Source organism: Mauremys mutica, chromosome 9 (genome assembly GCF_020497125.1).
Source record: "Mauremys mutica isolate MM-2020 ecotype Southern chromosome 9, ASM2049712v1, whole genome shotgun sequence".
In the NCBI taxonomy this organism is placed as follows: Eukaryota; Metazoa; Chordata; order Testudines; family Geoemydidae; genus Mauremys; species Mauremys mutica.
This window is the reverse complement of record NC_059080.1, coordinates 103,947,818-103,965,735: the sequence shown is the minus strand read 5'-3', so window position 1 is coordinate 103,965,735 and position 17,918 is coordinate 103,947,818.

The window sequence follows — 17,918 nt, the reverse complement described above, 5'->3', positions numbered from 1 at the left end:
TCCCCGCTCTGTTGACAAGCTAGCAAGAAGCCGGTGCTTTTCCTGTTCATTTCTGGCTCAGCTTCACTTAACAACCCAATCCTGCTTCACTGGAAAAATTCCCTCTGCCAGGATCATGTCCCAAGTGTGCTCCTTGCTCACTGGCTATGCACCAGCAGCATTTGCATTTGTAACCCACCCGTGGGGGTGAGCCCCCGACTCACAGAGGACAGGAGTTCTTACAGCCCCTAGCTGCAGAGCCTCACTCGTCCCACACTCACTTGGCAGACAGTGAGCAGGTGTGTGACCGGGCAGTAAGTGTGCGGAGGCCCAGTTGCAGGTGGGGTGGCAGATGGATGAGACACTGCGTAACTGTCTTCACAGAAGGCCCCACAAACACTTGGACCACAGCTCTGTACTTCCAGAACGTGACTATTCCCTCCCGCTCTCCCTCATGCAGCCCCCTCTGCCTTCCGTTTCTATTTCCAGGCCCTCAGATTCCCGGGCTGCGTTGATTTGTTTTTAAACTGTTAGCTTTAAAAGTGTTTAACACCCAATACCCCCCTCCCCCGCTCCCTGCTATTACTTAAAGTGCCAATATCCTCCTCTGTAAACAGCTCTGAGATGCACAAATGGAAGATGCTGTATGATGGAGCCGAGGGCGGCTGCTTTGGCTGAAAGATCATTAAATATAATGAAAGGGGTTGGGGCGTCGTGAGATCACACTGAGTAAAAGCACAGAGCGTTTTTGAGGCTTTATACTGTATAATTAGTAATACCTTTTAGAACCACTTCTCTCTCTCTCTCTCTCTCACACACACACACACACACACACACACACACACAGCATGTCTACACAGCAGCTGGGAGATGTGATTCTCAGCTCAGATAGACACAGATGCATTAGCTCTGCTTGACCTAGTGTGCTGAAAATGGCAGTGTGCCTGCAGCAGCTCGGGCTAGCAGTGGGATACAGCCTCCCACATTCTTGTTCTCGAAGGTCTGTGACCCTGAAAACCACAACCTTGGAGGGATGGCGGGACTGGCAGACAAGGGAAGGTGAAGAGTAAAATCTGTGTCACTTGTCTGCGCAAGGCTTGTGGCTGGGAACATGATGATGCTCCAAGCACAGGCAGGGAGTACAAACGAGAAAGGGGCAGAACTAGGCTGAAGCAAAGGAAAGAGGTTTAAGCTGAATATCAGAGGAAACACGCTGAGAGTGAATTGAGCTGTGGATTTGGTGGAGAAACTCGCCATTATAAGATCAGCTTTAATCCCACAGCATGTTTGTAAAGGACTTTGAACAATTTCACACACATTCTACAAGGCAGCTGGAGGACACCGGGCTTGGAGCAGGACTAAGAACTAGCCTGGGCTGAACCATTTTGTCTGACCCAGGTTAGTGCCCAGGGGTGCAGACAAGCTTCGGCTAGTCCTGTCTCTATCATCCCACAGTGCACAGATGGCCCTTCAAAATCTCCCCGAACCCAGTGGTGCTGGGAATTGAGGGCACTGTCACTGACTGCCTAGTAGAGTGCTGGCATGGACACAGGGCGAGCCTGGATAGGGTGTGAAAGAGAATCAGTATGGGTGGCGAGTACACACTGAACCAGCTGTTCTTAAACTGGTTCCATCCAACTGCTCCAGCTCCCCAGAGGAGACAGAGCATTAGGCAGTGGAAGGGATGGGAGCCCCATAGCAGGCACATCTCCAACTTGCCTAGAGAAAACAGCAGGAGCCTATCCCACCTTGGCAGGAGATGGGCTGGATGATCTGTGAGGGCTTTGCCAGCTCCAGAGGGCTGTGCCAAATTCAGTACTGGCAAAAAAAGCAGCAGCTCTGATGACCTGAATGGCCTCCACTCTCTCGCTCGCACTCGCAGAGAACTGGGCCCCATGTTTCTATAATATTCATGCAGCATCCTGCTGAACCTGTTTAATCTAATGCAACCTACTTGGAGCAAGGCTGAATGACCTGCCACCATTCCCTTCTTCACCTGAGCTGGTTCCAGATTGGAAACTGCCTCTGCTTCAGCTGGACAGCTCCCAAACCCAGAGTCAGCCTTGTCCTGGAGCTAGTGAGGAGCACGTGTGCATCCATCACAAACCTACCTACACTGTGCAAGGTGGAAACACACTCGGAATGGGGCAGCCCTGTGTGACACATCTCCGTCAGATCACGCATCACTGCCAGCACCCCGGCTCATCCGCTGGAAGGAGGATCGATTTTGGTTCGATTTGTCCATTTTGGGGTACATTTTGACCTTTAGTGGTTTTTTATAGGCCAAATGTGAAAATGAAATACCATTTCAAAATGGACCGTCAAAACAAAAGGTTTGGACTTTTAACAAAAAATTTTTTTTGCCATAACTGTTTGGTGAATTCAACCCAAATTTGCAAATCGTTTCAGTACTCTGAAAAATGTATTTTTGGGTAAAATTAGTATATTGGAAAAAATAATTTCACCACCTCTAATTATAGCATTCCAGAGGCCTATACTTAGGGTGACAGTTTGGTCGGGACGCAATTTGTCCCGATATTTCACGGCACTTCGCTTTTTTTTTTTGCTCTGCCGGCGACTCCCTCCCATGTGTCCCGATATTTTCTTCCTCTCGTCTGGTCACCCTACCTACATCTGGTCACCTTCACAGCTGCCAGCTGGTCACCAATTCTGCTCAGTTGCACCAGTGAGTTCAGTGGAGTCTCTCCCAGTTCACACCTGTGTCAGCAAGAGGGGAATCAGGCCACCTGCATTTAAAACCACAGCTCTCTGTTACCCCTCTGCCAATTCACAGTAACGCCAATGAATTGGTTTTGGGGGTGGATTTTATACAGGGTAATGGAGATCGGACTGGGGCCCAGAATCCATTCAGTCGAGATAATGCATTAACTATATGCATTAAGTACACCCTCTGGTTTTCTTGTTTTCTCTTTCAAGTGATAACCAGAGTTCTAGCGAGTGGCTTGAATGTGATCCATCAGCAAGTGGCTCTGCTTCTTGGAGCAGCTAGACCTGGAACCCACAGGGGAGAAGCGATTCTTGATTTAGTCCTAAGTGGCGACAGACCCTGGTCCAAAAGGTGAATAAAGCTGAACTGGAAAAAGTGCAGAGATGGGAAACAAAAATGATAAGGGGTGTGGAACAGCTTCGTATGAGGAGAGATTAAAAAGACTGAGACTGTCCAGCTTGGAAAAGAGACGACTAAGGGGGGATATGACAGAGGTCTGTAAAATCATGACTGGCGTGGAGAAAGAAGTGAATAGTGAGCTGTTATTTATCTTTTCCCCTAACACAAGAACTAGGGGTCACCCAATTAAATTAACACAGTTCAAGAAAGAACTAGATAAGTTCCTGGAGGACAGGCCCACCAATGGCTAGTAGCCAAGATGGTGAGGCGCAACCCCCATGCTCTGGATGTCCCTACGCTTCTGACAGCCTGAAGCTGGGCCTGGATGATGGGGATGGGTCACTCGATAATTGCCCTGTTCTGTTCACTCCCTCTGAAGGATCAGGCACTGGCCATGGCCAGAAGGCAGGATACTGGGCTAGATAGACCATTGGTCTGACCCTGTATCGCCATTCGTATGGCCAGTGATTTATTATTTGTGAGTCCCTGGAGAAGGAGGGAGCTATGCAGAGGCTACAGGAAAAAGTATGAGTAAATTGTATCACTGAAATTCATAACCCAGACCAACAAATAGTCGAGAGAGGCCACAGAAGAGGCATTGGCTGGGCCACATTCTGGTTTATAACGCTAGGGTAAACCTGGAGTAACTCAGTTGCCTTCAGTGGAGTTACACTGATTTACACCACTGTCACTGGAAGCGGCATTTGGCCTCCTAACTCAGAGGCTAATAAATCATTACGTCTCAGAGACTCTGAGTGCTGGTTGCAAGGGAGGTGGTCGCACTGGGGGTGGGGAAAGGGTCTGGAGAGACTGAGAGAGACAGGCCAGATACAGACAGCACCCTACACCCTGTGCCAAGTCACAGTTCAAGCTACCAACTAACCGACTTCATTACGGGCCAGAGGCCACAGAACCGCACTGCCCCAAAGGCAGCCCTGCCCCGTCCCCAACTCCTTGGTGCCCGGGGTTGTGCGCACTACAACATCCCTCTGGATGGGGCAGCCTGTGCCCTGTGCCAGCCCTACGGGAGAGCAGGGCAGTGACCCCACCTCCTTCCCGCCCTCAGGTGTGACTTGTGCCCACAGCAGCACTAGCCGAGAGCCCTCACTGTGTGCCCTGAGCACAGGGACTGCGCCTGTTGGGCCCCTGTGCTCTGTGCCTGGCAGGGTTGGTGGGGCAGCTCCTTGCACCCAGGCCAGAATTGGGCCTTGATTTGCTGCTTGGCTGAACTGACCCCACACGACTCATGCAGGCCCGGAGGTTCCCAGGCTCATGCACAGACGCTGCGTGTGACTATCAAGGCATAGGAAGTGCAGGTGCTATGCTCACATGCACCATTTAAGGAAATGTAGCCATGACATGGCCCCGCAGATGAAAACCTCTGCATATTGTTTGCTTGCAGCCAATTTACCAAGTGATCGGGAGTGCTCCGAACCAGTGACCCATCCTCTGCATTATTTACCACTCCCCCAATTTTTGTGTCATCTGAAAACTTTTATCAGTGATGCTTTATGTTTTCTTCCAGGTCCTTGTTAAAGAGGTTTATATAGCACAGGACCAAGAACCAATCCCTGCAGGACCCCAAATGAAACAGACCCACACAATGACTATTCCATGCTTACAGTTACATTTTGAGACCTAGCAGTTAGCCAGTTCAGTCCCTCTGGCCACGCCTGTGTAGCCAGGTTGCCCTGTCCCACTCTGTGCCATAGGCTGTCCCGGAATACATTGCCCCATTGCTGCTGGCACTGCTCTGGGCACACGCCAGTCCTGCGGCTGCTCCGTACCTCTGTAAACCAGGCCAGTAGTGTTCCACAAAGGGACTCGGTGCTGCAGTGCCTGACGTTAGGTGCCCGGGCACTGAGAGGAATCCACAGCCTCGAGTCAGGTGCCCCGGTTCCCTAGGCGATGCGTGGGGAAAGTCGACACAGAAGCCAGCCTACTGAGTACGGAGCCACCTAAGCCAGAATCCCTCCCGCTGCACAAGCTCCCTGTGTGCCACCCTCCTACCCGCTCTAGTCCAGGAATCCAGGGGCTCTGAATGACCCCCCCATTCCCAGCTCCTCCCATCCAGGGCCCCCCATTCCTCCCTACGCCAGCAACTGGGTTCTTCTCATTCTCCCATTTCCCCACATTCCACCTTTCCCCCAGGCCAGGGGCTCTGTGTCCCCCTTCTCCCATACCAGGGTCCGACACTCTGCCCCCACCCCATGTCTGCCCCCATTCCCACCTCCCCTCATGCCAGGGGCTCTGCCCGTCCCCTTCCCCCACACCAGTTCCCCATTGTCCCCCACATGCCATGGGCTGTGTGCACACCCCATGCCCCTCTTCCCACGAGGCCCCTCCGTTCCCCCTTCCCCTCCCCACCAGCAGGATTTACAATCATAGACCCATGTGGGAGTGGGGGGGGGTGGGGGGGTGCAAGGATCATCTAGTCTAATCCCCTGCAAGGGTGCAGGAGTTGTTGTGTGTAAACCATCGGGGCACTAATTCATGCAGGTTGTCACCATCTCACACTCTATGGGGAGGAGGGGCAGCCGTGGGGTGGTGTTTTGCTGGAAGGAGCTGTTCGGTGCCATCAGCCAGTTGTTTGCTCTATAAATTGCAGAGGTGCTTGAAGCTGTGGCTGTGCTAATCAGATGGCAGGGGCTCCATGTGTCCCCCATTTTCCTTCTTTTGGTTTTCCAGTTTTCCCCAAAATCAATAGGGTTCCTGGGAATGATGCCTTGAATATTTTCTGAATCTTTGGAATTGATTAGATACAGCATTCAGAAGTTATCACATTACAGACAGAGAGTTGCCATCAAATTGAATGTAAGGACTTGACAAGCTTGGCCAATTAAGTATTTCAAAGATAGTTCTTTATCTACAGTTGAATTACACGTGTTAGACTAGCTCTTGGCTTTCATATCTATAGGTTTGTTCTTTAATTAAACAGAAAGCTGTGCTAAAGGCGGTGTTAAAAGATGTGTAAATCAGACAAGTTCAGAAAATGTGGGAAGTTTAGAGCTAAATGTCTGTCTGTTACTCCTGCCACAGACCAGAATGTATGTCAGATCACACACACCAGGTTGGTCTTCAGTCTCTACAATACCAAGGTACATGCCACGGGTAAAGTCAGACCCTGCCCTTCCCTAGAGCTTCTGCTGCTCGGCGTGACTGTATGACAGCACCCAGAAAGGCTGTGCAAACCCAACTGAGCTCTGTTTTCAGTGGCACTTGTGAACTGGTCCCCCCCTTCCCTTTGCAGGGGACAGAAATAATCGCGACCGAAAGGCAATGAACACGGAGCCACACGACATGGCGTAATCACACTGTAAATGCAGCAGTATGCTCAAGGACTGACCTTCAGTTCCACAGCAATTTCTGCTCTGCTGAGATGACTCTTCGCTATACACCAGGAATCTCACCTTAAAGGAGCACACGACGGACCAGTAGAAATCAGTCACCTAGGACTGGTACACAGGTAACTACAGGCCAAGCACAGCCATACTGGAAACACTGCGGGTGGTGGTGTGTTACGGTGATGTTCACACCCAGGCCTGGAGATCAGGTTCCAGGCTGACTCAGGGCTGATAAGGTCGAGGTCAGATTCAAAGGTGCCAAAGACGCACAAGCTGTTCTCGCAGGTCTTTGGCCCAACAGGGCAGAAATCTCACATGTTCACCCATCTTGTGATCAGAGCTCACAAAGCAGGCCCCTTGCTGGTGTGGGGTCTGAACCAGAATCAAAACTGGAGAGTGTGGATAAAAACCTGAACCTGATGAAATGTGAATGGGGTTTGCACTTGAGATTCTACTTTATTTTGACCATTCCTCGAGGTTGCTTCTGGGAGCTGGTTCTTAGTGCAGGTTTCATTGTCTCCACAAAGGCCATACACATACTGGGCTGTTTGAAATGGACAGCTTAGCTCCATGGTGCAGATTCTACTTGCATTTAACAAGGTACAAGCAGGACAGCAGCAGATTCGGCAGGATCTGTGTGCACAGAACTTTGGCCTGAAGTAACCACTCCAGACAGCTCCCTTTCATCCGGTTTCACTTTCGCTGTTAAAAAAATACCATTGTTAACAGGAGTTTGTTCTGTTCGCTATGTCGGAACCAGTAGCTCTGGTAATAACAGCACTGAAGGGGAAAGCAGGTTATGCACCAAAACATGTTACAACAATAACGCTCCAGCGATTTCCGCTCTCGAGCCTTCCCAATGTAATCCGCCCAAGAGCAGCAGAAGTGCTGTGACATTTGCAGCAAAACAGTTTCTGCCAACTTGTCCTTTTCCCTCCCGTTTGTGTGCCATGAAAAGGCTCAGGCAGAAGGTCTGTTTTGATTTCCTCCCAGGGATTCCTCAATTTCCATTACAATGTAACGATGTTGCATTGTATAAATGAACCTGAAAAGATGGCGTTTAAAGGACTTAACAACTCAACACAGATTCCCATCTCATTCCATTGGTGAGAAGCAGAACTGCAATGTGTTAAACAAGGACTCTGTTTGACCGAAACTAAGCTCCGTGCTTTTCCCGAGATGTTGTAGTAACTACCTCCCTCCCTCTGCTAGCTCAGAACTACCAGAGGTTTTGGGAAGGGGCCTGCATCCAGCCATCATCCTGGTCACCATCTAGCTGCACTGCTGCAAGCCCCAGGAATAGATGAGAAAACGCTGTGATTTGCACACGGTCCAATTGCCCTGGTTTTAGGCAGCATTATAATAACCACAGCTTCCTGGTCTACACCTGGGGCATGTGCCTGGGCTGCTTTTGGGGCCAATTCCCAATAAAGACAAGGCCCAGCTAATGCTGCTCGTGGCCTTAACTCCTTGCACTGTCCATTCAAGCTCATTTGCAGGAGTCTTTAGGGTTTGCTCATCATGGCCCTAAACCTGCAGCTGGATCCATCTGGGTGGACCGACGCCCACATGGACCTGATTGTAGGATTGGGGCCCGTCGTTATGGATTCTGGGGCTGTGTGAAATACTTACAGCAAAATCTGAAAACCTCAAAGTCTGAGGTTTCGCCATGTAATTGAACTCACAAAGACGGACAAAGTTTATGATAAATTTGGGACATTTCTGGGGAGTTTTGAAGATAGTTTGTTTTGTCTCAGAAATGGTCCTGATTAAAATTGGACCCGTTTGAGAGAGAAAAACCTCACCATTTTTGCATTTCACAGTTTCATTTGGCCACAGATCAGTTTTTGATTTTAAACAGGTACAAAATTGCATGTTCTCCTATTTGTTCAAGAGACTCAAAGCAGGATGGACCTGGTGGTCTGTAGGCAGAAGCCCTGCCAGCGAGGATAGGGACATCTGTCTGACCTGTCCCCTGGCAGCTGTGCTAAGCTTGTCTCAACTAGAATTCACTTGTCACACAGCTCAGACCAGGTGACCAATACCAGAGAAAGACGCCAGGCAAACCCAGCCCAAAGAGCTCTTGACTTGGGACGGAGACGCTTGAATTCCCAGCGACATTCTTACCAGGCCACAGGAACAAATTCAAACTCTCCAGTGAGTCAGGGGTATAAATTCCTGCATTTATCAGCCCGAGCTCTGGGGCAACAGGGCTCTGCCCAATGGAAAGCAGAAGCAAATGGCTAGAGGCAGCATTTGCAGCCTTGCAGGGGGCCCATGAACAGAGCACCACATTGCTTTATCGCACCGAGCAGGCATCTCCCTGGCCTCTCTAGCAGGTCAGGTCTGGCCAGCAGTGACAGTGTCGAATGAACATTTCCCAGCCAGCAAGTGTGCAAACCACTTTCCTACTTTTCAGCCTCCCTCAGCCCAAGCCCCAGGAAAGCTCCAGAGGGTTCTAAGGGCATCCCCAGGGCCACATTCTGTACGCGGCTGTTCTCTCTTTAAGCCTTGCTCCGGGACTCCTAGCAGTTGATGGAAAGGCTCCTGTTGATGTCAGGCCCATAATGAACCAAATCAAGGACGTGCCTCTGAACACACCCACACCTTGGGTACTTGGCACTTGCATCCACTTGAGCAAGTCTGCAGACGTCACCCTTTCAGAGTGCATGGAGCTTCTCTCTCCAAGGAAGGAACAGAACAGCACCGTGTGACGAAGTGGGAATGTTCTTAATGTGTTATGTGAATGCTGAGTGGGGAGTATTGACCTGGGAAGGTTACAGGGGAGTTTCAGTTTGAAGTTGGTTGGGAAATGGAGAGGGGCCCTGACAGGGCTTGGGCTTCCCAACGGAGCTTCCCCCCTTAACAATCTGCCTTTGTTGTGATGTGGAGGAGCCACCCCTAAGGAGTTTCCATTCCCATCCAGCTGTGGTGAGGGTGGTTTTTGTGTTGGCCACACCTGGGTGTCGCTAGGAGCTGGCCTGCACTCGGATCACACTCGGAACCGATTTACCCATTGCACACAGGCCAGTGGCCAGACCATTGGTATTCAGACGGAGTCAGAAATGCACACAGTGTTTCACAGACAAAGCAAGGACAGCTATGGCCACGTGCAGTTTGAGCTGGTGGCAGAACGTCCAGGAGGAGCTGAGGGTGAGGAAGCTGAAGAAGAGTCTTGAGGGGGTGGCGAGAGAGATCTGTGACTAGTCAGCGGAGAAGGGGCAGCGTTTAGCAGAAAAGAGGTTCTCGCTCTCGCTCGCCGGCAAATCATTGTACAAAACAATCATTCCCTCTGAAGCCACCACGGGACCAGACAGGATTGCACAGGTAGAAAGAGGAGAGTGAGAAGCGGAGCGGGCCAAGCATCGAGCCCAAGAGAGGAGCAGATGAATCAGCTGGCGGAGCAGGAGACCTTGGGAAAGAGCCACTGCTAGGGCCTTATGGACCCACATTTCAGCAATGCCAATACTGGTGCAGCTGCACCACTGGTAGGAACAATAGCAGGCAGTGCGAACAGCGCGTGAGCTGCCTTCCCTCCTGCATCTGAGCCCTCTCTGCACTGGGGCAGCTGGCTCGTGTTGGCATTTGGGTATTAATTGTTCAGGGTAGCTGCAGTCAGGGTCAAAGGCAGAACATAGCTCGAGGTGGAAGGGAAGGGGAAGAGGCCCTGAGGCTTGGCCAGGAAGGGTCCTTTGGTGCTTTGGTGCAGGCAGGCAAAGTGGAGCGAAGGGGCAAGAGGTAGGGCAGTGAGGGCCGCATGGCACAGAAAGCCAATCACAGCAGCGTAGCAGTCGCATCAGCTGCTTGCTGCTTCCCTCCACCAACGGGAGCGTTTAGCAGAAAAGAGGTTCTCGCTCTCGCTCGCCGGCAAATCATTGTACAAAACAATCATTCCCTCTGAAGCCACCTCTCCCAGCCCTTGTCGGAGACAGGACACTGGGCTGGATGGACCGTCAGTCTGACCCAGTGTGGCCAATCTTATGTTATTACATAAGATGATAATGAAGCAGCCCACGCCCTGCCCAAAGAACCAGGAGTTACTAACTTGCTCCAGATGAAAAACGCTCCCGAAACACATGGGAGGAAATGCAGAGTCTCCCATGCTGGGAAAAGCAATACAGAGAAATGGAGGAAATAAGGCAGAAGTTGCAAGAGACTGATAAAGGCTGAGATTGATAATGGGCAGAAAGGAAACTCCCAGGCTAACAGAAGAGCGAATGGAATCCCTTTGTGGGATTAGACAGGAGAGCAAATCGCTAGTTCCCAGGAGTCTGACATGCCACAAAACAACAAACAATCTAACTTGCCCTTGGGACAGAGAGGAGCAGCATGGTGAGAGTCTGCTAAAGCACACGTGAAATTATCAACCGTGACTCTGAAACCTAGGCCAAGTTTTCAAACCCGCAGGTGGGCCCTAACTGCATGTATGGGCCCCGAAAGCCATGTCCCCTGTTTTTCAGAGGGGCTGAAGTGAGTGAGAGACGCGGGCGCTTAGCACCCCTGAGAATCAGGCCCCTCCCATTTCAGGGTTTATGTATGGGATGAAGAGGCTAAATTTAGGCTCCCAGATTGGAAGCCCTTGGCCCTTCCAACCAGCTGGAATGCATTTCCATGGCTCTGCAGTGCTGAGACGGGTTCTTAGACTGGGCTATCTACCAGAACGCAGCTTCAGCCCAGAAACCAGTCTGTGGCGGGAGGTCAGACTGACAGCAGTGAAAAGGAGCACACACCCTCTGGTGGCACCTTGGGACAACGGGAGAAGAGACAACAGCCTGAGCAGGGACCTTGAGGGTCTCTACACAGCATGGGGAATAGAATACAGATCACACAGAATGCAATGAACACCCTGAATGCAATGCCCCTCATTAGTTCATCAATCCCTGGGGAGTCTTTGGGGCACCAACTTTACACATAAAATGATGGGGTCTAAATTAGCTGTTATCATTCAAGAAACAGATCGTAGAGTCATCACCGATAGTTCTCCAAAAGCATCTGCTCAATGTGCAGCAGAAGCTAATGGAATGTTAGGAGCCATTAGGAAAGGGATAGATAATAAGACAGAAAATATCAAGGTCTCATACAGTCCCCTGCCCTCATAACAGGTCTGAGTATTATCTAGACCATCCCTGACAGGTGTTTGTCTAACCTGCTCTTTAAAATCTCCAATGATGGAGATTCCACAACCTCCCTGGGCAATTTATTCCAGTGCTTAACCACCCTGACAGTTAGGTAGTTTTTCCTAATGTCCAACCTAAACCCCACTTGCTGCAATTTAAGCCCATTGCTTCTCATCCTATCCTCAGAGGTTAAGAAAAACATTTTTTCTCTGGGTGTCCCTAACCCTCTGACTGCCAGAAGCTTAACCCTTTACAGGTAGACAAAAACCTTAACCCTTAACTAACTGTTTATGACACCTGGGCTGGACAATAGGGGATGGATCACCCAATACTTGCCCTGTTCTGTTCATTCCCTCTGGGGCACCTGGCATTGGCCACTGTTAGCAGACAGGACACTGGGCTGGATGGACCATTGGTCTGACCCAGTGTGGCACCTTATCTGATACATTTTAGATACAGATTTTGACAACACTGAGCGTATGAGGTCCGATACTAGTTATGGTATGAGGTGCCCTCTGCCATTTGGCATTGGGGGGCTCCCTGGATCCACCAGACTGTACAACTCTAAACTAATTATATTAGGTTGGCAAAGTACTTATGGTAGGTCAAGAAATCATAAGTCACTGATGCAAGAGCCCAGTTACTGGAATGAATCCAAATATGTCAGTATGTTACATTCGTGTTTACCAGGAAACAAGGCCAAATTGGCCAGGGAGCTGAGAATAGCACTTTGTTTGTTCGAAGGAACATATTGCTAACCCTCTCTGATTGCCGAGGCGTGTTGCAGTTCTATAAACAAGCATTATGCTCCAGACTCTTGCAGTGCCATCAGCATCATGGAGTTCGTGACCTTCTCCACAAAGAGAAAGCTGAACAACCACCCCACTGAATCCTTCCTCTTCCAGCACTGATTACTGAGCCAGCAAGGTGAGCAACCTGGGCCCAGGATCCAACCTTGTTTCTTGCCTTCCACTGTGCTGGCAAACCCAACTGCTTTGCCTCTGGTTTCTCACTGCAGCCAGCCTGGCTGAAGGAGACGCTGCTCCACTGAAGTCAATGCAGATGGGCCCGGGCGCACCAATTCTCAATTGGCAGTACCGGTTTAGGAGCCTAAGCCAGCAGAATGTTGTAAAGAAACTTTGCTACCAAGACGAGAATGAGGTTTAACCCCTGGGGGAGAGACATGGCTGCTGCTTCCACTGGTAAGTCACTGGCTGAAGGTTTTGTGCCTGGAGATCACCCCACATTTCTTCATCGTCGAGCAGGGAGGTGGCATGGCTGGGCAGTGGGAGCTGGGACAAGAGCAGTGCCTGTCTGTCCATCTGAGTTCAGACAAAACTCACCTCGCTTCATGTTTCCTTTAAAACTCAGAAGGCAGCCCAGGTTCGTGGCCTTTCAAACCAAACTTCCAGCAAACTCCCAGATGTGTCTGGCTAGGCCAGACCAGCGTGGGGGCCTTTGGTACCCAGCCAGCCTCTCCCCAAGCCCAGGTGCTGGGTCATTTGCCTTCTTCTGTGGGAGGAGGGGAAGGGGGAAGTCTGGTGGCCTAATGTCCTTCCGCCCCCTTTCAGAGACCAACCGGCGGGTCATCGCCCCTGTGCTGGTTTCTTCATGGGGTGACCAGCTGGCCTGCCCCAAACCACGTTCTTTGAGTGGGTCAGGAAATTCGTCTGCCAAACGTCTCATGCCGTGGGAACACTGATGCCAACAGGGGCACAGGAGTTGCAGCCGGGCAGCACAGAACAGGCCCTATCTGAACAGAGCCAGCTGCACTATTTCTTCCCCATTTCCCCACACTCCCGTGTGAGTCACCCCTTTTCCTGACATGTGCCATTGGCAGCCCGGGCCAGCCCTGGCATCAGCAAGCACAACAAGGAGGTGAAATGAGCTGCCTCGGGGACGAATGTGACCCTCAGCGCCTGCCACGAACGCACTTTCATACACATTTGAGAGAATGGATTAACCCTCAGGTCTACTCTGAAATTCACTGCCCGGCCACTCTCTGATCCCTTTGCTTAGCCCCGCCACACAGTTCCCATAGGCGGCATTGCCGTATTCCCCATGGCGTCGAGCCCAACACAAGAGAACCCACAGCTCAGACCGAATCCCTCACCAGTGCTAACCGCTGTGGCAAAGCCCAAGGCTCAGCTGTGCACAGAAGTACGCACACCGCTGCCGGCGACGGACATTAGCACAACACACACCTATGTCGAGCCTGCCATGCCATGGGCCCCAGCGCGCTTGCATAGGCGCCGACTCTGTGGGTGCTCTGGGGCTGGAGAATCAGTGGGTGCTCCGCACCTACCAGCAGCCAAGCTCCCCTTCCTCGCCTCCTTCTCCCCCTGCCAGAAGCGGGGAGGCAGCCCGCTCAGTGGAGGAGGCGGAGAAGAGGCGGGGCAGGGGTGGGCACTTGGGGGAAGGGGGTGGAATGGGGGAGGGAAGGGGTGGAATGAGGCAGGGCGAGGGTGGTGCAGGGGTGGGGCTAGGGGCGGCTGGGGGCCGAGCACCCACCGCGGTGGAAGAGGGGAAGTCGGTGCCTATGCATGCTTGCGCTGCAGGGATCGCTAGGCTGGAACGATGCTGCTCAGCAAGTGAAGAGGGGGAAGCCAGTGTAGAGTAAAGGATTTGCTGGGAGAATCTGGGGGACAAAATTCAGTTACTAGAGTTGGAATTTGTCCAGGATCCTCATCCAGACGGCAGCACCTCCAATGGCACAGCTCCCTTTGATCAGGGGTCACAGCACCCCCTCCTCCTGCACTGGTGTGCTGATAGCACAGGGACAGCTCCCTTCCCATTCACTCTGCAGCAGCCAGCTGCCTTTGATGTCATGCCAGGTTATTGGGTCGCTGGCTGGGAGGGTGTGCACCACTGCCCTCTACTGGATGGAATCAGAATTGCTGAGCTGTGTGTCATAGGACCTATGCTGTTCTTAGGGTAGGTCTGGACTGCAATCACTGGCTGTGACTGCAGCTCAAGCTGACATACCTGAGCTAGCTTTAATCTAGCTAGCGCAGCTTCTGGCTTTGGTGCAGGCTAACCCATGAGGAATTACCCAGCCTTCTGGGCAGCCTTGTACGGACCACACCGCACTGCCAAGGATTCACTGCTCCAGGACCCGAGCTCACTCGATTAAAGCTGGCTGGGGTACGTCAGCTTGAACTGCCGTCCAGACATGTCCTCAGCGTACAACACACTGCCATGGTGTGGCTAGACTACAGAGACAGGTGTCTGAGGATGCTAAAGCATTCACGCTATGCAAGCTGGTTCGTGTGCTCATGCAGTAGACTCTCCTGCTTTTAGTTCCAGGAGCCCCGGGTTCAATCCCCCAGACAGCAACCCCTCCAGGGGTTCGTGCCAGTGGAGTCTACGCCTGGGGAGCAGCTGTGAGCTTCCAAAGTGACCAGGCAGGGCAGTTAGTGACACATCAGTTCTGTTCTGATATTAGGTCAGCACCTCCTGGGTCAAGCCATACGCTCATTTACACCTGCTGCTCTGCTGCCTTGAGCATGATGTGTCCTCTTGGGTTTCCCATGGAGACGCCCCCACCCAGGTACCGGCCAGGCTTAGCCCTGCATAACTGGTGAAGCTTCACAAGCTCACCTGTGAGACGGGTGCTGCCATTTCATGAGGTTTCCATCAGTCCCCAGGCTGTCTCCCCGTCGGGGAGCTGTGACATGAGTGCAGTGTTACCATATCAACCATCCAAGCATTGTGCTTTAGACTGGTTAGAGCTCTAAGATCCTTTTAGACTTGAGCCCATTGCTCTGTTGTGCTTCTCAAATGCCCACACGAATGAGCATTCAGCCTTCTCAGTTATTCTCCTCAGATACAGACAGTCTCTAGGCTAAGCCAAAGTGAATGAATAAATAAAGAGCCTGAACCTGATTTCACACCACTTTACTCTGGTGTAACTCTGCTGACTTCAGCGCAGTGACTCCTACTTTAGGCTCTGTCTACACTGGGATCTGGAGGTGTGAGCTCCCTGCTCACGAACACATCCCCGTGTCAGCTCGTCTCGAGCTAACGGGGGTACAAAGAGCAGTGTGGTCATGGTAGCATTATCCCCCTCTGACATCTGGAGCCTCACCCACACACGCACTGGGGCAGGGGCAAAGGCAGGGATGGATGCCAGCAGTCCAGACCCTTCTAACAGCTGGGAAGTGTCACTTCCAGCCCACGAGTGACTCCAGTGCAGGACGACAAGCCTCCTCCAGCTCCGGGAAACGCAGACTCCAACTTCAGCAGGCATTCAGCACCGCCCGGGAAGTGCTCAGCACCTTGCAGGGTCAGGGCCCTCCTTCCCGTGGCCAGCACCCTGCCGGGAGTCTGGGGAGGAGGTGGTGCAGGGCCAAGCCAGCTGCTCCCTGCGTGTCGGGTACCTCCAGGCAGACAGTTGTACCCAGGAGAAGCCCGTCTCACTGCATCTGGTCGCTCTGCTTCCAGTTCTGTCCAAACCTAGGCATGCCGAAGAGTGAGGGGATTTGATCTGGCAGGAGAAGCTTTGGGCACAGACTGGACAGGGGGCAGCCCAAGATGTCAGAGCAGAGTTCCCTGTAGGGGGAGGCCGGCTGGCTGGCTGGGGGACCTATCCCCACGGGCACATGCTGCAGGGGGGAGGCAGAGGAAGGAGGTTCAACAAGAGATGAGGGGTCCCAAAGAAAGAGTTGAGTGACCTGCTTTATTGACTCGAGTGATGGAAGGCAGGGGGCCCTCTGCTTGATGCCAGGACACCCAGTGGGCTGGCTGACAGTGGGCGAAGGGTTGGGTTGGCTCTACTGTCATCTGTGCTGACTCCCTTACCTCTAACCCCAAGGGAAGCCCCACATCCTGGGGAGTGAGAGTCTCTGGCCCCACGCAGCCCTCCCAGAACGAGAGCTCGAGTGCCCAGTGATCAGTTTGCCAGGCTCAGCTGGGCCCAGAACTTTGCTGTCAAAGTTTTACATTCTCTTCTGAAAAGAGGCAAAGTCCACAGGTAAATGCCCTAGCGTTGCTGGGGCAGGAGCGGGGGGAGTCACAATTCCTCCTCGCTGGTATCAAAATTCAAGATTTTTGATAACTCATTATTTACAGCTCCTGGTTAAACATCTCACAAGCTTGATTCTTTTGAGCAGCGTGAATCACAGGCTGGAACAGATTGCTCCAAGCCTGAAAGAAATAGAAAACACAGTAATAATGAGACATAATTGCAGAAGAGCTATTTGACAGGTGAATTATCTTCTGTTTGTTACCTGCCTGCCAGCAGCGCCATCCCTACCATCTCTGGGGAGAAATACAATGGACAGGGTAGCCAGGTCTCTCATGCAGGGTGATTTTCACCATCTAGAATCACTTGATTAATGACTTAATCCCATGTACAAACAATACATGATTCACTTCACCCACCAACAAATTGTGGCCGCCTCTGGGGTGAAATGAGGCAGCTGTGAACACTGCACAGCAATCTTACCCAACAGCTGAGGACATGTATCCAGATGAGAGTAGGAGAAATTAAGTAGGCAGAATGTAATTAACTCAACCTCATTTAGCCACACACCAAGCTAACACCGTAGGATCCTTCTGTGAGAGGATCCCTGGGTGGCATAGAGGTGCCATAGACGCACCACATCACCCCCTTCCCAGATGCTGTCTCAGAGAGGGGGCATGGCCTGATGCCCCAGTGAGCCCTGGCTGCGGGATTGGCCCCAGCACAAGTTAGAGCAGCCTTCAGGCTGGGAATTGGTCAGTGTGGACAAGGCCTGCAGGAGACACATGGATGCCTCCTGAGCGGCACGGAGCCCAGCTTCGCCCCAGCTCCAGATCCGGATCTGGATCTTGGAGACATTTACATGGAAACATACTCCCTGAGCAGCTGAAATACAGATTCTACAGCTCAAGCCGGGCCAAATGATCCCGCTCACTGAAGAAATGTTGATGCCTTTGAGGTTAAAAAGGCGATAACCCCAGCTTGCAATAGGGATGGTCCTAGTGCTTAACTCCAGGCTGCAGAATTTGTAAGCACTGTGGCTATTGTTAGATGGGTAGATATCAACACCTACCACAGGGCTAATAGATCTCCCGGAATAATGGATCCTGGCAGGTGAACTGTCAGAGATGCTCAGGACTTCTTCTCCCCTCATCTCATGGTGCTGAGTGGATACTGCCTGGGGGAGAATTTATTCTGCTCTTGACGTTTCTACCTGACTGAGTTTACATGGTTAAAAAAACCAGGAAATCCGCAAAAGAAACAAGCTGCACGTGCCCGTGGTGCTGACCCTGGCAGAGTGCCCCAGGCAAGAGAAGGATAATCAAATCCCATGCTGCAGGGCATAGCCTGGCTACCTGCAAGGGCTGAGGTCAGAGGCAATTGGCCCA